The sequence below is a fragment of the Bradysia coprophila genome, chromosome X, assembly GCF_014529535.1.
Source record: "Bradysia coprophila strain Holo2 chromosome X, BU_Bcop_v1, whole genome shotgun sequence".
Lineage (NCBI taxonomy): Eukaryota > Metazoa > Arthropoda > Insecta > Diptera > Sciaridae > Bradysia > Bradysia coprophila.
The window spans coordinates 7,521,519-7,549,128 of NC_050737.1; the positions used below are offsets into that span (position 1 = coordinate 7,521,519).

Sequence of the window (27,610 nt, forward strand, 5' to 3'; positions counted from 1 at the left end):
TGAAATAATGACTCATTTCCCGGAGGTTTCGTGAGCATAAACTTTTACTTCGTTAGTTTTATCATATGCTTTGCTATACAATAAAATATTCTGCAGAGCTAATATCTCGCCATTTTTGGCGTTGATGTGGACTACATCAACCAGTGTATCTCGTTTTGTTCAGAACTTTTCATAATGTATAATACCACCAAATAACCACCTAAATCTTTCAAATCGATCACCAGATTCAAGTCCGTTCCTACTTCCCTATACTAAGGTCAAAACTTGGGTCGGTGAGCCAGCCCGGGTAAAAACCAAAGCAACAAAATTTCACAAACTTAGTCTCACGTCACGTTTCAAAAGGCAATAAGGGTGGAATCGCACTTCACTGTTTTCCGTCTCCGTTTAGATATTGCGCATGCGCACAGAGAGAATTCTCTCTCTGCGCATGCGCATTGTCTAAACGGAGACCCAAAACGGTGAACTGCGATTGCAGCTTAATTCTCGAGCGTTAGAATACGCATGAGGATCGTTTGAGTATTTCGTTTCACAAAAAAAGTTTTCTGTTTTCAGTTTAAGATTACTCTTCTTGCCTAAAATTACCAATAGCTATTTATGCAACCAATAAATGCTTTGAGGCTCTGGATGTTTGCTTCTTTGCAAATATAATGGCAACGAAAGTTTTACTTTTCGTCACTGAGTTGAGAAAAAAACATTAAACCAATAAAACAAAATTCGACAAAACATTTATTTAAAAAATTCCTTTTTGACTGCTTTCAAGCTAACTTTTTGTTTGAAATGACATATAATTACATGCATGTCATATATTTTAAACATAACTTAGGGCCACGGTTTTTCTTCTATTTGTTAAAAAACGTTTTTCTCTTCATTTTTTATCAACAACAAAAATTTAAATTTGAAGTATCGACGTTGAATATTTGGAAATTCTGCATCTTCATTATTATCAAAGTACTACTTAAATACACCTTTAGCCACAGGATATTTTTGCTGATTACTTTCATGCGTATTTAAATCAGTTTTAAGTTAATTTGTTAAACTGTGCTCATATACATTTTCAATGGTAAATGACAGTCACAACTCACAACTGAAAAGAAACTGCCGATAGCATGTAATTTTAGATCGTTTATACAATTGGATAATTTATCCAAAACGATAAAAAAAGAGTTAATTTAAGCCTTCTGATGATACAATAAGATATTTGAGGTCGAACTGCATGATAAAAATGATCTTCTTCGATTTTTCAGAGAAAATCATGATACCGAGGAGACACTCATGTACTTTTAACAAATTCAATTCAAAGAATAACTTCCGCAGCAATTAAAGTCAACAGTTGAAGCAATAAAGATTCTATTCGCAATTTGGATATGCTTCACCTAAGTTTCAGAAGACCTAACGCTCCTTCGAAGATAACGTAGAAATATGAACATTTTTGAAGGCTTCAGATACAACAACGTTTTTGAGAATAATTAAAAGAAAAAGCTAATAAATTGCGACCGATAAAGAATATTATCCATTCATCCTATGTCATGTTATTGGCATCGATAAGAAAAAATATCTGAGCGTAGATTCTAGTAGCGTTTGTAACTTTAGGAATCCGTAATTTGACAGGTCTTATGGGATTTTATACACGCAACGCAACTGTCAAGTTACGAATATTATGAGCTACGAAAATTCGAGAATCGTCACACTGAGCGTTAACTGACGTCGTCTTATATATGAACTTTAAAACCATTGAAGTAAAATATTTTACTGTTCTAACTTGATGTCTCGAAAGGTTAGCAACATGTCAATAGTTATTTATTTACCGAGTGGAGAAAATCAAATTTTTCAACTATAGCGAAATTTGCGAAATTCTCACAAATTCGCCTCTATAAGGTTTTTATGCGTTGTACGCTAGCGTGGCGGCCACACAAGTTTTCATGTGTGCGTTGTCCGATGAACCGTTCTTCTGCTTGAAACGAAAACAAAGTGACAGTTCACACTAGAGAAAGTAGAAATTTTCTGAATTGTCATCAGACAAAACTTCAATAAAATATGGCCTCTTGAGTAGAGAAAGTAAGGTTAATCACACCGCACACATAAAAATGGTTTATTTTCCATATAAATCAGCAGTATTTAAAGAGCTCATTGCGTTTTTCTAAAAAAAGGCTCGGCCTTTAGCTGTATTTATTCTGTCAATGTCAATATCAAAAAGCGATTAAGCCCAGTGGTATTTCGTTTATATGCTAGTATGATGAATGTCGTTGCAAATTTCATTGACAGAATACAACGAGTACAAAAGCATTATACTGTAGCCTCTTCAGCCAACGTGAAGGTTAAATTGCTATTGAATTTCTCTGACACCACCAACAGCGAAAAGAAAGTTTCCATCCACCGATAAACATTAATAACGAATTTTATTAATTGTAAAGCATTTTTCTCTCTATAAATTATCGTGCAAGATATTAAGTGTAACAGTCAGCCATGTGGTGAGTAGTAATTTATATAGTTAACAATTTTTTTTTCTTTCTTCCTAAAGAAGATGCACTCCATTCATTCAAGTACATTTTATACAACATAGAGAGGTTTCGGAAAATGAATGAGTGCATGCTACATTTTGTAAATCACACATCCATATCCTTTCCCTTTCTTGCAAGAGGTCTCGGCACACACGCTGGTTATGCATAAATATGAAAATATTGTATCAAGTAACACTTGTGACATAAACATATTAAAATATGATACCTATATTCAATTAACTACAAAAACATAACTAACCCCAAGTGTAAGTACGCCACTGATTTATATCCGTTTACACAATATGATACCAATTTATTGCATTCCTGCTCCTAATAATAACAATTTGTCTTGCAGAAATTATTAGGTACTAAAACTCCTTTATTTTTATAAATAACATAAAATAAAATGACCAAAACAAATTGTCATGTGTTCGGAAACAGGTACCTACCAAGCACCAACATATAACAAAAAAATGTGAATATGGTGCGCATATATATATGGTTATATATACACACGTACAATGAGATGCCATATAGTGTAACATCATACATATCTTTTATCTTGCCAACCAACTCGAAAATATAAAACGATATTCTTTTCTTCGTTTTTTTTTTAAATCTTTACTTGAAATTAAGAAATAAATTAAAATTTATATACTCCTTTATAAAAGAGAACAGAAAATATTCTATACTATAATATGTAATAAAATATGTACTCGTATTATAAACGATGAAACTCATATATCATTCTCACATGGCACCGATTCTACAAAACTCACACATAAATATCCCAACTGCACGCAAGGCTCCGATACAATTCGTCACACTTACACGCATTTCTTCGTTCTTGCTTTCATCGTTCCATTCGTAATAAAACTATCTCGCTTCCACAGACCATCCATCTTTTTAAGAGATTCTATAATGGTTTATGAGTTCGCTCCTCCTATTTGCTATCCCCTTTACGCTTTAGTTATGACTTTTCTTCTGCTACACATTATACCTTCGTATCGTAAATTTCATTATGCCTATCGCAAAACATATGCATAGAGAATGTGAATTGTGTATCGTTCTCACTCATTGTGTTACCCCGAATATATATATAGAGGAAAAAAATCCGCTATTAAATACGATATGTGTGCCATGCGATATACTTGTGTCTCGTTTTAACTAATTTATGGGAAAATATCTCTTTTTCATACCGATATATTTTATTCGCGGAGGAGATTAAGGGGTTTTAGGATTTTCACATGGAAGTTGAATTGAATGCTTTATGGGTTAGTTTGATAGAAGTCGTAAAGAAATCAACATCTTTTACTTTAAAAACCTCGTTACATTGCATGGTTATTTGCTGCTATAAAAAGGCCATTATGGTGTGTCGTAAATTGTGTGCTTAATGCAGCAATAACATAAAATTTTATGGCTAAATAAATGCTTGTAAACAATTTGTTTTGATGGAATTGAGCGGGAAAAGTATTATTTAGTTAAATCAAACAGGTTATTGTCGTGTTATACCTGGGTGTAATTGCATTTTTTTTATTTTTATTTTTTATTTTTATTTATATTTTTATACATATATTTATCGTTATTGGAAATTGTACGATGTATACGATTTTTGTTCATTATTATTACTTTATTTACAAGCATTTCCGATAATAATATTTATTGTATAACAATATAAATGAAGATGTTTAAATAAATAAATTAATTAAATTTAAAAATAAAATTTAAAAATAAAAATAAAAGGAAATTTTCATCGCTCGCACTTATGCAGCAATGTCGGAATATAAAATGTGGAGATATCGATTTTTTTATGAATGACAATTTTGCCAACGGTAATGCGTTACACAGCTGATATTCTTTATTTGTCTCATGTGCGCGTTCTATTTTTAAAAGTGAAATTAATTTATTATAAAACTGTGTGTTGAATAAATAAAAAAGAGTGTTTTGGTGGTTCTCCCGTTGAAAAAAAAAAAAATAAGATAAAAAAATTGAAAATATTTTTTTATTATTATAAGTTCTGGTTGAGAATATATGCATAAAAATATAATAGTAAAATTGTGTTATTGTTTCAATTGGATAAACAAATCATTAACCTGCGCAAAACCGTCACGGGCTGCTTGAAACACACAACACCTATCTGCAATATTTCTAAATGGTAAGTTATTTTCGTTTTTATTCTGTTCAATTAATTACAATCTTTATTTCTGCACTGACCATACTGGTCTTGCGTTCGTTATGCAATAAGACGAAGAAAAAAAATTGTAAATGAATGTTATGGCCACTTTAATGCACTTTTATTTGTTTGTATTTGCTAATAGAACACCGTTTTTACCATACGATTTATTTATGCAAAGAGAAATAATACATGTTATTTGTTGTCATTAGCTTTAAACAACTAGTTTCTTAGAAAATTAATGATTGAGCAGCTCAAAAGCTTCAAAAACAACGCCCACATTGATAAACGTAAACGCGGCGGCGTCAAAATGACTTAAAACGTAGAACTTCTTTGATGCACCCAGACCATAAACCTTTGATAGTGGATGTAGTTGATCCGATTCAATTAATCTCACTCTTGTGCAGGCTTTACCTTCCTCTTGGAATTAAAATTTGATGTGTCGCGGTTTTTGGCGGTATCCACTATAAAGTCCTCTAAAAAAACACAATTTTCCAATAACAAAAGACTTAGTGGTGACAAAAGAGTTATTATCTTAATTTAGTAATGAAAGGAGCGAAGCGAGTGAAATTTTTCTTTCTTGACGCTTTATTTGATTAAGCAAACACTCAAAATGACAAGCGGCTAACAAGCGCAACGTTAAATTCCTTCCATTCACGATACTCTCATATCCGCGACGTGGATTCCGCATATTGAAATTTAATTTGTTTATCTAGTGTTGACGTATCATGATTCTGTCGCTCATTTCTGGCACACGATGTTCATGCTGAAGAACATTTTTAGCAAATAAAATTCCAGAACCACCTCCGGCTCGTGCTGGAAACATCTCGTCCACTTAAATTCAAATTTTGAAACACACTTACCTCATGAATTAGGACCTTTCCGTACATGCTGATATACAAACATAGTTCGCTTCACTTTCGACAGATTAATTTTAATTGACACAAAACATTATTCTACTCAACGAACTAACAATCTCTGAATTATTTTTCAAAAGGCTTCATTAAAAAATTGAAGATGGCCAAAATGTGGGCAGCACAGCACGACTAAGTTGAAACGCGGTCTGCGAAATATATTTAAATGCTAAAACAAAGTCGATACAAACAACAGACGGTAATGTTGATGGTAATGGTCACATTTTTGTTCGATTTTCGCTGGTGGTCCTGGATGGTTGTAGTTTGACCGCTAAGATTTAGGTACTTTTAACTTGGCCGCCATCATCCATATGTATTGAGGCCATTTAGACAATATCATTTTATTTCGTGCTGAGAAAGCTGGCAAGTTTTTTAAGCTTTTTTTTTGTTGATAATACATTTGACCTGTAAACTATTTAGCAAGCAACTTTTTGAGGGTTCGCATTCTTGACAAAAATAATTTTAAAAAAACAGTGCATTTTAGGGGACAAGTGGGTTGGCCTGTAGAGGCGCCATTTTTTTTCATAGTACTTCATTCTCTGTGGCTTATTTTCATGTGAACCAACTTCACATTTGTCATTACAGAACAAAAATGTCACCATATGAAGTTGGTTCACATGAAAACAAGCGCAGTGACAGCAGTAATTTTATCACAGAATGTACTAAAATATGGGAAAACTCTAGTACATTTATTCTTAGTTTCTAAACATCATTCTCCTAGAGACAATAAATTGTGTTTTCTGACATATTTTTGCCAACCTCAAGTGCTGCCACCCCTTTTAGCTTAGCTGAATTCGAATGAAGACAGAAGTTTCCATAGGGGACAGTGCTAGTGAGTGTCTATGCATAAATGTTTTCGACACTAGTGTTTCTTGTGCGGAATAACCGTATGCGCCAAGGTCAGACTTATCCAAAAAGCTATACTTTATAGTGAAGATGCAACCTGAGCTTTCAAGATCAATTTGTCGAAAGTCTGTACCAGTGAACACATTTCCAATTTTGAGACAATTTGTAGAATATTCTGCACAAAACAAGCACACGCGCTGATACAATACTCTCTCTCTCTCTCTCTCTCTCTCTCTCTCTCTCTCTCTCTCTCTCTAGCAAACAACCTCTCTTAAATAATCGAATTAGAGTGTAAAATAAGTTTGAGAATCTCTGGTTCTTCATAAAGCTTAGAGTGAATAGACTCACGAGTCGTAAACAAGTAACAAAATTTCACAAAAGTCGTTTGGATCTCGTTTGGACCAAAGTATATAAACACTGAAGGTGATGCAAATCCGCAGTTACACACGGATCCAAACTTTCAGGTGAATTTTAGCTCCGTCATGTTACACACGTATTGAATTCGTTTGCGTCAAGTTGCATATAGTGATGAATCTGGAACGATTTAGCGGCGTTTTGTTGCACACATATAAAATTCGTTTGCGTCAAGTTGTATTTAGTGATGAATTGGAAGTATTCAGGGCCGTCATGTTGCACAAGTCTAAGTTAGTCAACATACGAAAATGAATTCACTTGAAAGTTTGGATCCGTAATTTCTCTGATCCGTTGAGGGTCTGCATTACCTTCAGTGTTTATATACTCTGGTTTGGACGAGAGGGTGGACTTATACGTTTTTTGTAAATATATTTTGACATTTTTGGACTTTGATAATCACAGACTGTATTTCTGAATAGTTTCTAACAATGTTTTCTCAATAGTATAAAGTTTATGTTCAATCTAGCAATTACAAGCTTCAAGTTTAATACACCCGTTAGAAAGGTGAACCATAGCATTCGAGTACATTCGAGAGGTGACATGGTAGCGCTGATAATAATGGTCATCAAAAAATTATTACATGAGCACATGTTGAAAAATGGCAGCGGAAATTTCTTGTCTAGCCGCTGCGCATTTATTTTAAAATGTCTGCAGTTCGGACGGTTCTATTTCGAGAAGAGTTTTAAATAGATTGAGAACACTGTAAAAAAAATGGTTCTATCATACCCTCATCGCTCATCATTTGAAATCTTGTTTTTCTTCCACAATATAACGGATTTAAATGCAAACCAGTTGTAGATTCTACTGGATCGCAATTCTTTCTTGAAACTAGAGTTTTGAGGCTTAGATCTTGTTCCTCTTCAGATCGCTATTGTCGTAAAATACCCTAATAAAATGTTTGATTTTTTTTTCAAATGTCTGTTCTCTTTCTTAAAACTTATCCTGTGTTCAAAAATCGTTTTTGTTGTGAGCATATCTGCTATATGTCCCCGTGTTGTCTCCGTTTTTGGCATTGTTTACACTTGTGAAAATTTTAATTGGTAGAAACACTCACAAACGTAAAAAACAGAGGCGAAACGGATATCTTTTTCAAGTGCGATAAGAGCCTAATTTTAACTTATTTAGAATTTACTACATCCAAATTGTGATAACAATCCACATCCGGTACTTTGATCCGATTCAAAATTGTAACGCCAATGTGTACGTATTTTGTCACGCTACATCTACACCTTCGTAAAAAACTTTTATTTTCAACATTACGGCGGTACCTTATTAAATTGCAATCTTCATAATATGATTTTAGGTGAAAATTTGTCACTCTTATTTAGAGGTGTGCGCCGATCTTAAAATAGTCGGCGGCGGTGCGCCGACTGGTAAGGGATCGGCGGCGGCGCGCCGGAATAAATTTATAGTCGGCGGCGGTGCGCCGATAAATTTACAAAAAATCTAAACTTTCGAAAATAATGCAAAAACATTTGAAAAAGCGTGCGCAATCATTTTTCCGAACACTGAAATCTTACTATCTTGTAATCTGAAGTATCAACCACTTATACAAGGGGAATCAACTGAGGCGTATCTCACCTTTTATATTGTGTACAATGTACAATCACCTATTATTTTGAAAACATCTAATTTAATGAATCCAAGAATGATTAATGAGTTTGCGTAAATGACATGTAAGCTATAAGTCAAATTATAATTTGGAAATTTTAAGTCACATCTTCATACCAGATGTTCTGCAGGCTTCTTATTTCCAACTTATAATTTATGTCATTTACGCAAACTCACTACTATTATCTTTCGATTTATGCAATAACCGTTCCCGTTGCCTTTAGTCCATCTTCGATGAAGGAGTGAGATCGTAGTAGAAGGTTTTCGCAAATTAGAGATTTAGATAAACTTAAATTTATAAGTAATAAGTGCATAGACTACGCCAAAATGATTTTTTTTCCCAAATTTTTTAAATAAAGCAGCTAAAAATTGAAAATAAAGATACCCGTGTCTCGTCTTTTTGACGAAAAAACTTGAAACCGGAAAGATTTTCCACTTTATAAATTCCTAAAACACGTGATTTGCGCCATTTTCCACCCAAATTCCACATAAGGTCTTAAGTTTGCCACTTTACAATTACAGTAGTTTTGACTGATTCACTGAATTTTGTTCTCCTTCTTCTTCCTCTTATATGCACAGAAAATAGAGTAATGTACCCAAGAGTTCACGTTAAGTGAGGATACAGAAAAGACAAATGCTGTTTCGACCTCGGGTATCGATGGCGGTCTCGGGCCAGCGTGATCTGACCATCCTCAGTAGTATCCATCGATACCCTTCCCAAGACAGCAGCAAACTTTTTCTTTGGACTAGTATTTATATGGCGACCATATAAAAGACGAGCTATAGGTAGACCACCAGAGAGATGGACAAACGGAATTAAGAATATTGCAGGTACAAACTGGCAGCAAATGGCAATGGATAGCAGTGGATAGAAACAGGCTGAAAAAGAAGAAGAAGAAGTATTTAAAAATATGCATAAAACACTTGCCATCTACTGATAGAAATAGGATACGTTATAGAAAGCTACTTCGAAGATAACCCTATCGTAGCATCAGAAACAAAATCACCGTCGTACAGTGCAAGTAAGAAGAAAAACCCAAAGTTTCAACAAAAATTTTTTAACAAAAAACTCCTTTCTACGCATATAGAAACATAGCAGCATATAGAAACCTGACTTATAAATTAAGAGCGATAAACATTTGCTAAAACCTTGTACATGTACTCAGGCACACACTTTTGTATAGATTTTTCAATTTAAGTTTATATTTATTGTCGCCCATTAAAATTTCTGAAAGCACTAAACGTATAAAATTTCGGCGCGACGAAAATACAATCGGCGGCGGCGGCGACGTGAGCTATTATTTTTCGGCGGCGGCGCGCCGAAAATTTAGCAAAAAATCGGCGGCGCGCCGGCGTAAAATCGGCGGTGCACACCTCTACTCTTATTCCTCTTATTCAATGTCTTCAAGTTCTACAAGGGAGGAAGCTTACTTGCATATAGTAGATTTTAACTTTGCGATAAAATTTCCATACTTCAGCAATCATAATTTTTATTAGATTATGATTTCGTTTCTTCTATTGACTATTCTATATTGGACTAAGTCGAAAGAAGAAAGGTGCGAGCACAAAAAGAGCCAGGTATAATGCAGCCAGTGCAATAAAATTTCGACAGATAAGGTTAAGTCATGTTTAGCCTCTTTCCAGTTAACAAAAGTCCATAATTACGTCACGATGTCATTGAATTTGGTATAGTTAATGTACTGACATAAAAATTTAGCGCAGAAAACGTAGGGTCCGTGCAGAGAGTACTCGCGCCTAAAATGACGAATTTCGAAAACCATATACGGTGAATGTTAAACACTTTCGTACGCTAAAATGTGTGGAGTGAATACAATTTCGAATATTTATAAAACGAGCGCTTCTGTCAGACGGAACTTAAGTACACGTTATTTGTGAATGGTCCTTATTGCTTGCAGTTGTTTAGCAAAACTTCAGTAAAATGTACATCCGTCGCTTGACCAACCGTCGGTGAAATGCTTTGTACAAAATGACACATTTTTACTAGAAATTTATATTGGATGTCAATGGAATGGTCCATTTAACATTTCCCATTTAACGACCATTCTCACGATATTTTTGGGATTAAAAAACAACAACCGAAAAGCAAAAATTCTGTTTGCCTAAGCAAATGAAATGCAACAGGTTGTTTAAAGAATCGTGGAACGAGACCAAATCAAATCTATGGCAGGTAAACAATAGTGCGAGAATGATATAGAGCGGTGTGGTGCCAACGGGCTTGATATAAAAGTAAATTAAATATATTAACAACGAAAGTCTAATCTTTATCGTGTATCAAATTGCCATTCATGTTTGTTGCCGTAAAACTCAGTAATAACTCAATTCATGCTTTCCATTGTTGCTCGTTACAATGCACCATGATTGGCAGGGACGTTAACAACTCTGTGATGTTATTCATCAGCCAGATCATGTCTTAAAGGTATTACATGGACAATGGGCATGTAGTTCTGACTGAAAAATTCATTCTATTTGAAAATTAAATTATTTGATTGAACACATCTTGGATGGGTAACTTTTACGATGTTATAATTGAAACAATGAAGTCCTAGAATTTTTAACATCTCTGTTCTGAATCGATGGTTCATCGAACGAGGTTATAAAACATATTTTCCTCAGGAATTTCATGACTAAAGGAAAATGAATATTTTTAATGTTTTTTTTTTTTGAATCATGATCAAACGTAGAAAGTAAGAGAATAGTGAAGACCTAGAAAGTTCGACTTTTGAATAATTTGTTAGGTGTTCATTCAAATCATTTTCGTAATTACCTCAGTGTAATTGCAACGATGATTACCTTAAACAAAAGTTGTTTTGTTGTAATATCAACCTTGTGTTTATTTGCATACCGATAAAAAATGTTGTAGAATTCTACTTCAGACATGTTATGTTGGTAACGTTAAATGTATTATGTTCAAGTCATCACTCAACGTTGCAATCGCTAAACTTTATTAAACTTGCGTATTACACGTGTCTGATATACATGCGACAAGTATATAATGTGTCATAAGTGTTCTTTTGAAGTGAAATAGTGTAAATACAATTACTTGAACATTTCGTCTGAATAGAAACATTGGTAAGAAAATCAAAAGGGGAAATGAAATGTAGATCTAGTACGATCAATGTAGAACTTCCTTATTTACGAAAAGGCCATTGAGAAGTAGCAAAAATCAATATCCACCAAATGATATTTTTTTCCCTTTAATGATGGTAAATAATTTTTTTTTATAAATTACAAAAAGATTAATCAGTCGATCTAACGAGATTTTCGTTTTGATTTCTCACACGTCCCTGAATAAAACTCTCGAAATCAATAATCATACTAATTTGAGAAGTTGTCTTCAAAATTTAATTTCTTCTGCATTTGCAACCATTCAAATCATTTAACAAGGTTTGAAATTATAAGATTTTGACAGAAGACCCACTTTCCCGCAGCGCTAATACGGTGATTACGAATACAATTCCCACGGTTTTTACCGGTTGATTCTGCAATCTTCGGTATATTCGCATAGAAACTTCGTTATACAGCTTAAAACACAATCACCGTCTTTTATTGTAATCAAAGCTTTTTATAGATTAAAATCATTGAAAGCTTCACGAAACTGTTTGTGAAACTATTCAAATTTATGAGCAGTTTCTGATCGTAAATAATAATGAATTTCTCCGAGTGTTTAGCATGTTTAAACAAACAACTGTTATATCGTTAGTTTTAGCTACTAGTTTTATTTTTCAGTTGCATAAAACCAGCCAAAAAAACCGGCCATAAAGATACATTTTTAAATCGCTAATCAAGCTGCTAAATCAAGTTAAATGTTAATTATTAAACAAATAATATGAAAATGTATGGAATAATTAATAGCGATGATATTTGACTACAGTGGTCGGGATGTTTATTTTTATTTTGTTTTTTTTAATTTCTATTTGCCATTGCATTTACGCTACCGAAAGCTCTTTTCAAAATGTATGGGATCTATTTGCAAACGTCACAATGTAAATTTACAACCACATGAATTATTGTTGTTGTCCCATATGATGGTCAGAGTACAATAAGGGAAAATCATAATAGACATTAGATAATAGGCCCGTCGAACGCATAATTTTGTTTGGAAATTGACATTCACATTGAAAATCAGCTGAGCGTTTAACAAATACCTGTGCAAAATATAGTTCCTAGCTGAAGATATTGCTCGAAGAAAAGAAATATTATGCAGACATTGCTTGGGGGGGAATGACAGGAAATATTTTTATGTCATTTTGGAAGAGTGAATGCAGATAGATTTTGTGTTCTGTGTTTTGCGAGGCCAAAAATGTGGCATGTTCTTTTCGCTATACTCAATTATATGTTTTGTTGACTGTCTGTTTTTTCTCTGATTACTCTCTTTAATACATCCGAGCCATGTCGACACTTTTATTGCTTTCGAACAAAATATGTCAACCATGAAATAATATTTCATTTTTATGAAATTAATTATTTGGTTAACAGGAGTTTTTTTTGGTAAGATTTATTAACGAAACAAGAAGGCTTGAAATACTGTTTCCTTATAGTAACAAAAAATATAATTCATTTATCACATTAACAGCTTTAAGCTCCATAAAATCTTAATTAGAGGAATGCAAGAAAATTTAGTAATTACACTGGACGATGCCTCAAAAATGTTCTATTGGATCTTATAACATCAGTGTAAATTAATAGCATAATTTTAGGATTTTTTTTTCGTTGTAGATTGCTTTTACAGTGTATTTTGGAGTCTACGACTGACAAAACCTTTCAGAAACGGTTTATAGTACATTATGTCTGCGGTGCAAATTTTTATTTTGACGAGTTGGGACTTTAGAGCCCGACCAGAAAATCAAAATTTGGGCTCTCGTACATGATAAGGCTCACATGAGCAAGGCCGTAACAAGTAAACATCTGTTACCGACAAAACGGCATGACAAAGATAAACGATTACCTACGATTAATGCGGCGGTATAGTAAAAGACATGGTTAAACAAACAAAATTCAATATTTCGTGTTAGGCAATACTTGAGACAAAAGAAATAGTAGATTTTATCATTTTATAGTGATACGACAAGTGTATGAATGAATCTATTACTTCCGTTTCTTAAGCTATATATTTTAGAGTTTTGTTCAAAATCTTTTACTTCAAATAACAATTCTTCTAAGTCTGCATTCGGAGCTGTTTCAAATGCTATTCGTAGTGTACTAACCCTGAGTGCCCATTTTTCTCCAACTTGATTATTTTGAAGATCAGGTGAAATCAAATGAATTTTAATTGGTATTTTGAATCTTTAATGTTGATATAGATTGTGGATTTGAGCACTATTTCGCAGGACTCTCAATGATTGACGGTGTCGGCAAGTCAATCACTTTTGTCACTTCATCGAACAATATTTTCATGGACAATGTGATCGAAAATGTAATTTCCTGACAAATGATTTTAATTTTTAAATTTCGTATCTCAAAAAACCGACTCCAAGGCAGTGACATCGCTGATTTTTGCGGTATTAGTGACAATAACAATTTCCACAATCTATTTCCGTAGATTATCAAATCTATTACTTGACCTGATCAAACTATTCCCTACGGATTGAAATAATCACTTCATTTCAAGATGACACACAAGGAATTTTGAAAACCGACACATTTTCTGTTTCTGTGTTTTACTTGAGTTTCTGATTTCTCCATATAAAAATACGGGCAAAAATGTGTCGGTTTTCAAAATTCCGCGAGTGTAATTTATTTTACCAATTTTTTTTGTCATTGTCGAAACTGGTGTACTGATCCATCATCATTTATCACTTTCAAACTTAGAAAAGATCACATTATTCACTGCTCACGCTAATCTTTGTCGTCGCGGCCGAGAAAACATGACACAGCAACAGATTCATGCTGCTTTCTTTATTCTAACTCACTGGTTACACGGGATGTTACGCCTTCGGCTCGGATATACAAACTCTACACTTGTCGAAACAAAGTTACTGAAGCAGATGGCTCAAAAACAGACGAGTAAGTTTCCGAGTATCACAAGGTTGTTTCCGAACTGATCAACTGCATAGCATCATCCAATATTATCTCTTTATTGTCTTTCCCATGCGAAACTTGAAAATCACAAAGGAATTCAAAATGAAGTCAAATTATTCTTCAAGTAATGGATCATTTCCGCAGGGGGAAAACTGGCAAGTAATGGTCATTTTTCGCATGGGGCAGGTAATAAGATCGATTAAGCTATAACAGCAATCGGCCTACGTCATTACAATAAAAAAAACAGCCATTGATATTGCAAGTCGCTACATCTTATGGACTGTATAGTACCATAGAAACACTACGCTGTAAATTACTCATTTCTTGTACCTATGACGAAAAAAAAATCAAATAAGTTCGACCCACACTAAATAACTGCTGACTTGTTCGGCCGTAGAGGTATGCATGTACATATTATTTTATTAATATGCAATGGTAAGAAACATGAAATCTTTTTATTTTTCTTACACTCCAATTTGGAAATAAGAAAAAAAAACTCAGAAATTCTCAAGTTGATATTACCCTCGTATCAAAAGTAAAATCTTGTTTTTTTTAAAAGAAAAATGTAATAAATCTTATCTATTTTAATAAATCAACAACCACATATATTATTCGAAAGATCAGTAATGCACAAAATATATTACTTTAATAGAATGGCTCCTCCCAAAAATATACAGAACACTGATCGCACAATAGGTACTCAAGAAAGATTTATTCAAAAAAAAAAAAAAAATCCAAAACAAAAAAAATTAGGCGTTTCAAAAATAGCTAAGTGACAGGCAACCATGATGGTGCTTTAGATGAGGGTCTTTTTCCGTTTGTTCTTTCGGTTGTCATGAAAAATAATTGCAAACGTGCTCGTATTTAACAGAAGGACTATATTTCAATTTATTTACGTAGATCTGTAGCATGTCTGCAATATATACATGTATAAAGAGACTTTTAATTTGGAATGGCGATAGATTTCAATATAATATATGTGTTCATATTCGGATGGTGCGTGTGTATATATGGGAAAATATCAGAAAATTTTTGTTTATATCGTTTAACCATACTTTTCAGTGTTAGACTTCTATTGTAATGAGAAATTGATACTAGTGTGAGATCCGTTTTGAAATTTACATGTGGTTTATGGATTTGTCACACCATATTTTTTTAAACTATATATACCACATCATGCATAATATAAACATTGAATATTTCTTTCAAGCCTCCACTGGAAATATAAAGAAATTAATCAAAAACGACAGCATCGGTAAGCCAGAAATATTTTTTTTGTTAGTTATAAAATGGTGACGATTTTGGAATTTATTTAAAAAAAAAAGCAATTTTCAAGCAAGTTCCTATGGATGATTAATTTTACGATTTTTTTTGTTTCATTTTATTTCTTTCAATCGTATGTTCTTTCGTCACACTTAATTAAGATCATTAATAAATCCTTAAATGACGTAACGAAATACCAAAAATGTTACCGCTTTAGACACTCAATTAGCGTTGAGAAAAATGTTCAGAGATCATCGAAACGTTCTGTGAGAACTGCTCATCAACATTTTCTCGTCTTAAAATATAATTTAAAAAAAGGGGGAATTTTCGCTGTTTCAATTAAGTTGTAGCATAGAATTACCAGTAAACGGCTTTTAAAACCATCAATTTTAATGGATTGTTCCGATAAAAAAAAGCTTATCGAAATAGTACATGTGGGTACATGCAAAATAGTCCGGTGTTCTGTTCGATATATTTAACTTGGTAGTTAAATAGTTGCTTACTTATTTCCCTAGAGGAAAATGTCAAGTTTTTTAATAAAATCAATTGTTCAGAAGGCGAGGACGAGGTCAATAATCACATAATCACATGCCGTTGATTTTCATCTGAGCTATGCACTTATTTGACATGCTGAATGTGTCTAACGAATGACTTTGAAAGGTGCACTACTTGGACATATTTCATTTACTTCATTAATTCCATTCAGTCTTCTTAGAAGTGCGTGACCCTTCAATTATTCTTAATGTTACGATACGAGCACAATAAACTGTGGTCTACATCGGTTTACACCGTTTTGTTCTTACAGTGATAAACTCTGTAAATGACCGTCTTTTAGAAAAAGACGATCATTTATGTTTTTTATCGCTGTACCCTGTATTTTTCAATATTTTTTTTTCACATTCATGGGACTGTTCAAAAATGAAGTAAAGCGTTTAGAAGGAGGGAGTGTCCGAGATGCGGTTCTTACAAATTTGGGCTAATTTTAACAGTTTTCATGTGACGAAAAATCGGTAAAATGGCTTGACGTCATTTGTGAACTACCCCTTTCAAATGTATGTCTACACCTATACAAAATCAAAGACTTCATTGAAGCTAAATTTATATTGAGACCATTTCAATCACTCCAATTGTTCTAACTTTGAATTAGTCTGACGAATGAATTTGTTATTTCATTCAGGTTAAAGATGAATAAATTCCGTATTCAGAAGTACTGCATTCTTTTCAGTATATTAACCGAAGGTAATGAAATTCCAGTCTAGTGACTAGTATATACTGATACTGAGTTGAAACAGTGTATGAAATCACAACAATTCACAAAACTGTATATACGCGTAATTTCATTACTCTAACGTGCTGCGATTGTCGCCGTAATAACAGCTCGGGAAAAATCGATATAGTGAACAATAACCAACGCAATTACTATGTAAATAGCTTTGACGAATTCTTCACGAAGTGTAAATCAAAATGGAAATTTACCGCACTAAATTATGTTCTCTAACCAACAATTGAAACTTGGAAGTTCTGAGTGTCTTTCCACAAATTTAATCCTATGTGATGATTTGAAGTTTTAACTCATACGCCAGTCATCTTCGTGATTCATTCAATGTTCGATTAAAATGACGTGACATCTATAGGAACAATAATGTGAATTTAAGAAGTAGAAAAATGTGAAAATTTATTTACAAACCGAAAGCGAACAAGAAGTTGAAGTATAATTTGATTTTACATTCGTTACGTAAGAGGTCATCCCATTATTTATGTATAGAAATTCCTAGAATTTGCAATAACATTCCAGCCGAGTCCGTTTTATACAAAAGCGTTAAAAATATTTTGGACGAAAAAACGAAAACATTCTTTGTCGATTAAGAATATATCAAAATATTTTCGTTGAAGAGTCACGGAAATTTTCTGGTTCGTTCGTTGTTGTTTTATTGTTCTTCATTTTTTGGCTTGATTTACCAAAACATTTCTACAAGTTAAACATTCGTGTATTCGGCTACCAATTTTAATATTATTTTTGTTTGCAACAAAATTTCACGGTTCCCAAAAGGAACATAACACTAAGTGTTGCATAACTTAAATCATTCTCGTCGGCGAAGGAAACAAAAAAAAAACTAAAATCTGCTTCCTATTTTTGAATAACAATAAACTCATTTACTTATAAAATTTTATTACCACACATGTCCAGACAATCTGTAAAAATATTTTTAAAACTAAAAACAGTAGATACTACCTATCAAAAGGAGCAATAGAAAATCGATGGCAAATATTTACATAATCAACCATTGATTCTTTTATTATTCATTTTTTCTTCTCTACAGCAAAATAAAAAAAACAAATTGATTTATTATGCATCCACATAATAGTTTCAGAAACAAAAATTAAAATAAAGAGAGGAAAAAAACACGACACGCCGAAGCTGAAGAAATTTTAAATTATGCAAAAATATATTTAAAAAACAACAAATATTTTTTCGCACTTTTTCTAAAAAATCATCAACGAAAATACAGTTGAACTGTGTAGATTGTTTCTGTTGATAATAAAAAAGCTATTGTTTGGTACACATAAAGTTTTTAATGTCAGAGTCAACTCAAAGCAGATATTTTGGACGTTTCTAAGTAAAAAAAGCCAAACCACAATATAAAAAAATATGCTAACAATAAAAAAATAAAAATAAAATATTTACAATACAAAACGCAAGAATAAAATGAGAAAAGATTCAGTTTTTTCTTCTTCTTTTTTTAAATATTACTTATGAATGTTTTCAAGGATATTTCACTCATAAAAAATGACACACAGCTATATAATATTTCTTATTTCTCTCTTGTTATGAATATGTTTATAATAAAAAAAGAAACATTTTTTTCCGTAAATCATAAAAAAAAACTAGATACAAGTGTTCTATTTTAATGAATGTCAAAAATACCTGTTTCATAATTATAAAGAAACACAACGTTTTTAAAGGCCGAAAAATTACTTTAGAAATAGTGTATACGCAATAATGCGACCAGCCCAGCGTTCATATATTTTATATGCGATACCGTCTTTTAAGCAAGAAAGAAAATTTTTTATTTTACGTATAAACTGTAACCATATAAAAATTTGCATGAGAATAAAAAGTGTCTCTTATGCAAGTTGACTTGATGTTGTTGCTAACGTCGTATACAATAATTTATTTTTATTGCGAGAGAGAGAGATGATATGTTTCGGGAAAGAAAAAAATTGATCGTGGACATCATGGCGCCAGAGATAGATGTGTGCACACATTCTATATATAATATACAGGAATAGTTTATTTTTTTTCATTCTTCTTCAATTTTATTGTTGTAAAGCAAAGCTCATTTTTACGTAAATAAAATAAATCTAAGTTTTTCGGTTCGGTCGGAAACTTTTTAAATAATTTGAATTTAATACTTTCGCAAATTGAAAAAAAAAATCTGTACAAAGGATTTACTAGTTCGGATACAATTCGGGAAAAGGAATTACACATTTTTTATAGAGCATTATTGCTGGTTTATGGTGAAGGAGAGGAACGTACACTTTTATGATTCATAGAACATTTCAGTGTGTACTAAATAAACGTTGTACTTCATTTGAATTATGAACAACAAAAGTGAGAAGGAGATCGAATATTTATTCAAAGCGAAAAAAAGACTGCTCGCAAGTAAAAAAATGATCTTTTCAATTAACAAATACTACAATAAATAAAAATCATCTGCTCTATTACTTCCCAAAGTTCCAAGAATACATGCAGCATTGCCTCTTTGTATAACAATCGAAATTTTCTGCAACAGATAATCTTTGGAGCTAGGCTCCCCTGACGCTCTCTTCATTAATGATCCCAACTTGTCAATAAATTTCTTTGTTTCTGGTCCCATGCAACCTAATGATTGAAAGGCAAGGGGGGGTAAATAAATAGTTTTCTTTAAGACGCATATAATGATTGCTTTATCTGCAATAGACCCTGTTTTCTTAGAGGATTCAGGATTCACCGATGTATGAAGGAGCCAAAGTATCACGTATTGTTACATCCCCCCGATTTTCCATGCCTCCACGGAACTATTGTCATACCATCAGGTCCTTTAGCGTCGTCTAGAGAAGGAGATACGACTTATTGCTGAGATCCTTGAGACTTTGATTTTCACAATAAGTAAAACTTGAAAATTTACTTACCTGATTGAAAATTTACTTACCTGATTGAAAATTTACGTTGGATCTCCATACAAAATGTCCTAAAAGTCGACCCATAAATTAGAGGCAGATTTTAATTAAAAGTAAAAATCGCAAAGAACACAAACTGATTTCTGAGCTAATTCCTAGAATATCAGCTAGTGAGTTAGCTCTAAAACATTTTAAAAGCATTTTCATCAGAGAAGCATTACAGAGATTGCGTATTTGGCTTACAATCGCAAGTCAATGTAAAAAGTAAAATTACAACTGCTATCAAAATTGAAATTCGAGACTAGGAATTGCGAATAGTGTGTGTCAGATGAGACGTTAAGACGCTTTAAATTGTAAGTTGGAATTTCGAGACTGTGCATAAGGAAGTGTTTGATAGGGACATTCACACGTCGTATAGATCGTATAGAAGAGAATCTGATGACTTTCACAAAGGGTTGTCACCCCAGAGTGAATCAGTAAATATGTTACCTCATTTGTTCAGATTTCTATTTAATGTTCCATAGAAAATCTTTTACTTCATTAGTTTAAGCACACATTTGAGTATAAAAGAAAATATCAGCAATTGTTTATCGCTTATTTTTGTCTTCGTTTTCGATAACAGATAGCTAGTTAATAGCCATTACTTTTACCATATTACCAGAGTAGTTATCTACTATAAACCGTGAGAACGCAATATTGATTCAAAAAAACAAAGAAACTAACAAAAAAAATTAATTGAAATTTCGAAATTAAAATTCTTCAAGACACTCCGTTCATTGTGCCTACGTGAAGCTCATTTCAAATTAGATTGAATCTAGTATTATTATGATTCTACGAGCATATGTGTGTGTATAAGACTATTCCCAAAGCACACAACACATTTGTTATTTACTTCCCAGTTGGAGATGGACTAATTTTACATACATATTCACTCAAATTCATATTTCATGCATATATAATCGCCCTAATTTCAAACATTAAAAGGGTGGTGGCACACTTACACTTCACCCTTCCCGTTTTGTATACACATAAAGTTACATATTTTCCTACTTCCAGAATTGTGTGTATATTTTATACAGGAAGAAATATACACCCTATTATGTCCAACATTTGCGCCAAACTTTTATCTAAGGTAACACTGCTTGGGGCTACACGCAATCGGTTCAAAATGAATGAAAAATAACATTTGTTTAAATGATATAAATTATTTTCTGTTATGTATATGTGTGTGGTTTGGTATTTTTGTGTAAAACGCGAACACGCTGTTTGTGTATCATTTAGATATTCCGTATGAAGAGGACTGTAATCTAGGCTTTCGTTTTTTTTTAAGATATGGACGAAATAAAATATAATAAAATGTTTCACGTTTGTTGTTTACATTCCACCGAGTAAATAGAGTGATCATATTATATGGTCATATACCATTCGCATGTACGAGTATAAAAGGAAAAGGAAACACTTTATATTTGAAAATAATCTGTAATATTGCATGGCTTCAGTTTTATTTGTATGAGAATTTTAGAATTTATGCTTCATATGATCTTGCCACTATTACCCATTATGTTTGTGAGAATTTTTAATTGTTTTATTGCGCCATAAAATTCACTTTGACGCGAACAAAAGACTTTGTTTTTCATTCAAAACAAAACAAAGAACTTATAACAGAGAAGGTGACACTGGAATGGTCGCTCGGTTAAATTGGCTGGCACCTTAAATCAAAGAATTATTTTAATTTCAATTTTTTTTTTTCGAAAAGAACATTTTTACCGTCTAGAATTGAATGTCTAATATGTCTTAACACAACATTTATACCCGTATTTTCTCGATATTTGCTCGTATATCGGCATTCCCATTGGCAATGTTTACATGCAATTCCACCTGTGACACCATATTTTCCCTAGTCGGTACTGTATCAAATACAATTTGGAAACGGCAAACATTTCATGTTAAAATCATTCTACTGCAATCTTCTTTTGATTCATCGATTATGATTTTCGACAGATTTATATATAATCTTGTACTTTATTAGTCTTGAAATCATCTAGGTAAGATATTGGGGATACCCAATAAAGTCTTTTTGAAGTATTTGCGAACGAATTTTGCTCAGTAAAGCTACGAATACGTTAGTGTAGTCCCAGATTATTAGTGAGAATTTTTTTTCAACTCAGTGACAAAATGGAATGCAATTTTCTGCTGCCATAAATAACAACCAAACAGCTAAGCAATATTCAAGGAAATAAGTGCAAAATTAGACCATCTCAATTCGAAAACCATTGTCGTCACCTAAACCTTTACTAACTACATTTGAAGATCTTCTTAAAAAACATAAAACATAACTAAATTTTCCAGCTGCACACCCAACCAGACTTTTATTCACTTTGTACAGTGGTACGATTTTAAAAGCCAACAGTAACGATCTCAATCTCGTTAAATTCAAACATCATATTACATTTTGTCACATAGACCGGATCACAGTCTCACCATTCCATACGTATGTTATATCTGGCAACCGAACAGCAAAATAATAAATTCAACTCGTTTATCAAGAACTTTGTGGTGGTAATTAATAAATCACCTTGCATCGTAAAATATTTTATGATGAAACTTCGTTTTTTTTTATGTGAATGATATGCTTCAGTTAGACGATCTAGAGATTTATGTTACAAGTTAATTTAACTGAAGTACCTCATTTTATATAGCCTTTGCTTAATGCAAGGTGAAGGTGTAATAAACAATAATTTCCGTAACTCAGATCGGGAAAGTAAATACGAAAAAAAAAACTTTTCGGATATAAATTAAAGGTTAATAATTATTTCATTCCGATTTTAATATGGCAATTGTAACCTGTTACGGGTCGGTTGCAATATAACAAATTATATTCATAATATTCAACAAATTTTGTGCTACGGCTGTGTAAAAGTTCGAAAATATAATGCGGTGGTGGTATAAGAGAATCACTTTTACTGATAATTTTAATCAGAATATCGTATCGAAGGCATGTGCGAACTATATTACAGTAATAACACAGAAAATGTAATATGCAATACAAAGTTTCTAGTTTCTCTTTCTGTATGATAACGAGACTGAGTGTATTTCTATATCGATGTATATTTATGTATGCATAAAAATCATATGTTCGAGAGCAAGTCTTCGGCTTTTAGTGCACCAAGCCATTCGGAAAATGTTGCTGTGTGTGGATACGAGTTTTCGAGATTAATTACTTTAGCAAAATATGAATAATGAACTTGTAGCTGGTTATATTCGCCTTTTGAAATTGAAAACTGGTCTTTTTTTATCTATTCAATGGCAACCCAAAGTCGTGTTCCAAAATTAAACCATGCCCTCGTTTTACTGAAAGCTATTTATTCATGAAATAAAAACATAACGAAAAAAATAAATAAAATAAAACATAATAAAGAAACAACAAACGAGAAAATAATTTAAGAATTTTCATGTTCCTTATCACGCACCCAAACGCAAAGTTCATTATTTTAATCGATATAAGTAATTAAAGCATTCCAGTGTTTATTAAATGTACTTCTGTTTATATTGTAGTGGTGTTGTATTGTGTATTATGGAGTTACCAACTTCAAATATTTTACTAAAATTATGTAACTAGTAACTTTCAGTATAATAAATTCTAATAAATTAAATATGTCCAATTCGTATTCAAAATAATAAACCTACCTACAATAAATCAATTTGTTATATAGCCTAGAGCTATATATGTATATATCTATATACTGCCTTCCATGTTTCATATAATCCCTTTTATATTTCAGCTGTGCACACCATACGCTATTGTATATGTACACAGACAATTTAATATGAAATTATAACGCATACATTAAACGTGTTTTAAACACACCATTTCTATCTGATCATTGGTGTGGTTATGTTCCGAATGAACTTGTAATACATTTTACGATGTTGCCTTAGAAAATTTATATTTGAAATTCTTAACAAAAAATTATTAAACCGAAAATCAATTCTTATATGTATATATGCCGTTCATATATGTATCGAGAAATTGTCTGTTTTACCAGTTACGCGGCATCTACGAATAGTAATGAACCCGTGTCTTGTGTGGATGCTTGTGTGTATGTCTATATTTTTAGTGTAAAGATTTTGACTTATTACAGTTTTTAGAGATTTAATTTTAACGCTGAGCACATTGACTGGGAACGCCACGCACATTTACTGTGACAATAAAAAAAGATCGTTAATTTTGGTGAAAATATTTTTGGAGTGAATTTGAACTTACGAAAGGGAAAGCAAGCTTTTTGGTTCTGTTTCTGTTTCATAATCCATCATGTTTTGAAATTGTCATTATACAGTTAGATATAACAAGAAACTATCCTAGAAACCGTTTTCTGTTTCTTTAACCCACAAATATTCTCCACTTAACCTGTATTGGCCTCGACAAATGACTAGATTTAGATTCGTGAACAGTTTCTGACCTGGACGGTTGAAAGAAAAAAATGTTTTGACTCGGGCGGTTTTTCACCGCTCATAGATGAATCCGTGCCTGCTGGTTCTCAGTAAAACTTCAGGTCTTCAAAGCCGAAGATACATAAGTGAATTAGGAGGAAGGTTAACTTGTGGAATTGTTCAAAACGGAGAAGAGTGGTTCTAGGCATGTAATAATCCTTAAGCGATTATAACAGCTGATGTTTATATTCGTTTAATTGTAAACTGTAACTGGCATATTCTTCAGAGTCAAAGTTATAGGGTGTCTTTGCCATCACTTTGATTTCATTTGGCTTGTATACTTTTGTTATTTTTGGTCCTATGCCACCCCTTGTGATCAAACTTGACTACATAGGTCTGATATTCTTATATCAGAACTGTTAATCTTTCTTCTAACGTTTCAATAGAGAGTTATTCGAGCTGTAATCACTTGTTTCGAGATATGGTCGAAGACCTAACGAAATGGTGTCTCAATCAACCGGGATATACAATATCTGGTTAGAGTTCCAGCCGTGCATAAAATTGCATGTCGGGCCATAAAGCAAACTTTTACCAAATTCCTTATTTGAATGCTATCTTGAATTGTCTGGTAATTTATAAGTCGTTCTGTTGCTACAACACATATTTTTCTGACTTAATTTTGATTTATAAGTATTTTCAACAGCTATGTCCAAGACATTTAGCTTGATATGAATCGAATTACCCCAAAAAATGACCGTCCATATCTAACTCAGACTAAGATCTGTTGTGTAATTCTTCTTGACCTTCGTTTGAAAGATAAAGCAATCGATGCCCTCAAACATTTAGTACTCTATCTCAACTCATACTGTTTATATGTTATTTTGTGGCCACCGAGTTCAACTTTTGTCATTTCCGAGTGCCAAGCCTATGTATAAATGGCTTCACATGTTGAACTGTATTTAGGAAGCTACAACCTGAATGCTAATAATCTATTAAGTTTTACGTGCTGGCTGCGGGTTCAAATCAAATGTTTACATGTGACATACACCGCAAACAAACAAAGTAGAATGCAAACATAACTTGTATGTTTAAAGGGTTACGAAAGGCGTTCGAATCTCTTGAAACATTCATGACGTAGTTCAATGAAACTTTGAAACTTGGTGCTTAATTTATTCTTCACTGCTACTGATCATCATAGGCATGCTTACCCGAGTGTAAGCACGATGGTAATAACCGTTTATTTAGGAATAATTTTTTTCTCCTTTATTTCCGAAGGGAAAACAGTGTGAAATTGTCTGACTTTGTGTAGACTTACTTTCGGTTTTCGCGAATGTTAAACATTGTCATAAATTGTTCTTGAATGGTTGTAGGGAATTGGAACCCCTATGTTGCGACATTCTTTATTCATTTTTTTTTTTTTTTGAAATAATTGTCGAACGCAATTGGGTATTATAACATTTTGTATATCTGATGTAAACGTAATATTAAAGACTGGAATCAGTTAAAATGTTTAATTTCTTAAAAATGTAAACATCTGCTTCCGATTAAGTTACCATCTGCGAGGTGCAAATACACCGCACGCACGTATAAAAAATTATGTGCGCAATGCACGTTGTGCACATTCGTTAACATATTGTTTTATATCGCTTTAAATAAAGTGTAAGTCCGTATGGAATATGTTCGATTCTTTTTACTATAAAATATCGACGTTGCATTTCATTGCAAAATGCGACAAAATACTTTCAAAGAGACAAAACAGCACAAAGGATGCTATTCCAACTCAATTATTTATCAGGCATTTTTTTACGTTTCTTCTTTCAATTTTTATTCGCTGTTTTCATTACAAATTTTACGATTTGTTTACTCTTTGTATTTGGTGTTTTATTATCTTTTTTTTCCGCTTCGTTTTATTTTATTTTTATTTTTATTTTTTTTTCAATTCATGTTTTACTTTCGTTGTGGAAAGACACACTGGAAAAATCGATGAGCAAATTTTATTGATCGCTAAAAACGGACGTGACACAATTCCCTTACCAGAAAATTATCAACAATTTTCCTTCATTTCCTCGTTACCCATTGTCTAACGCATTACGTAATTTATTTATTTTTTTATTGCATATGGTTAAAGTACTTAACTCTACGGAGCGCATAACCACGTATTTAATAGTTGTTAGCGTGCACACAAATTTTAACATTGAACCAACGTTTTCATCAAGATAAAAATGTTGTATTATTAAGCAAACAAAGCAGAAATTGATACATTTTGATGGATCGATATTCAATATTGTTAAAGCAAAGAATATTTATAAACTGTCACCGTTAGTGTTTACGATAGTCGTTGAGATAATCTGTTGAATTTGTAATTGAAATAAATAAAAAAAAAAGTTTTTATTGATGTCAAACGTGTGTTAAACTCTCGGCCCAATGTATGGTTAATATACATTCAATAACAGAAAATTTGCTGTTCATGTCAAACATATTTAATTTTAACAACACGCGCTACCGTAGTTGAAAGTACACTTGAATTTACCTTTTTTTTCGCAGTTCGGCGTCTGAAATTAAATTCATTCAAACGAATGAAACTGGCGTACGCGCCAGTTCAATGCATAACTTTGTAAATGAGTCGTTCATTTAAGTCTTCAATTATATAATTTTACAGTCGCAATATTTGCATTCAATGACCTCTGCGGTGCAGAACGGAACATTGTAAGAAAGTTGTGCGAGTGATATGTGGCTACTTGTATGGCTATTTCCACTTGTTCCTACGTTACTGTTGCATCTGAAATTTCATCAAATTTGGGATTACGAGAGGGTTGCTTCACCAGTCGAGACCTTTTGGTATTAGAGTAGATTAAGGCAAGATTATACCAATTAGTGTCGAAAGTCATAGTAACATTGTCCTGAGTCCCGTTCCAATTGATGTTTTCGTGTGGAGTTATGACGCTAAATGATAAGAAAACATGTACTGATATCCCGAAAAGAAGAACATATTTCAACTGAAGTCAAAATATTTCACTTGTTCCTATAACCTCCTGTAGCTGTTGCTGTTAGTAGTGGTTGACATATGCTCTTTTGTCTAATCAAATTCTAATTAGAGACTTAAAGACAGTACTTTTTTCACGTGTTACGTTACGTCATGACTAACGCATTTTTTTTAAAAATTATGCACTGCAAAGTCTACCATTAGCAAACTAAAGGCTACATTAATTTTCGATTAAGGAGGTGGTTTTCCTCTCGCTTTGCGTTGAATAGAGTATGGG

The 27,610-nt window shown here is 32.7% G+C and overlaps 1 protein-coding gene and 1 long non-coding RNA gene across 3 annotated transcripts in view; one reads left to right on the forward strand and one right to left on the reverse strand.

The window, feature by feature from the left end:
• Nucleotides 1-1,561: 1,561 nt before the first annotated feature.
• The window catches only part of LOC119085751, a 29,808-nt gene continuing 3,759 nt past the window's right edge, over nt 1,562-27,610 (reverse strand). Inside the window, exons 2-3 of the long non-coding RNA XR_005089344.1 lie at nt 22,605-22,619; nt 1,562-1,698 (exon numbers count right to left, since the gene is read on the reverse strand). This is a non-coding gene — a long non-coding RNA (uncharacterized LOC119085751). The remainder of the gene's footprint in view (nt 1,699-22,604; nt 22,620-27,610) is intronic.
• The window catches only part of LOC119085749 (homeotic protein antennapedia-like), a 129,182-nt gene continuing 105,340 nt past the window's right edge, over nt 3,769-27,610 (forward strand). The window contains exons 1-2 of one of the 2 annotated variants that reach the window (XM_037196231.1): nt 3,769-4,016; nt 4,242-4,653. The gene's annotated coding sequence lies outside the window, so the exon portion shown is untranslated. The remainder of the gene's footprint in view (nt 4,017-4,241; nt 4,654-27,610) is intronic. The other variant, XM_037196232.1, reaches the window with a different exon arrangement.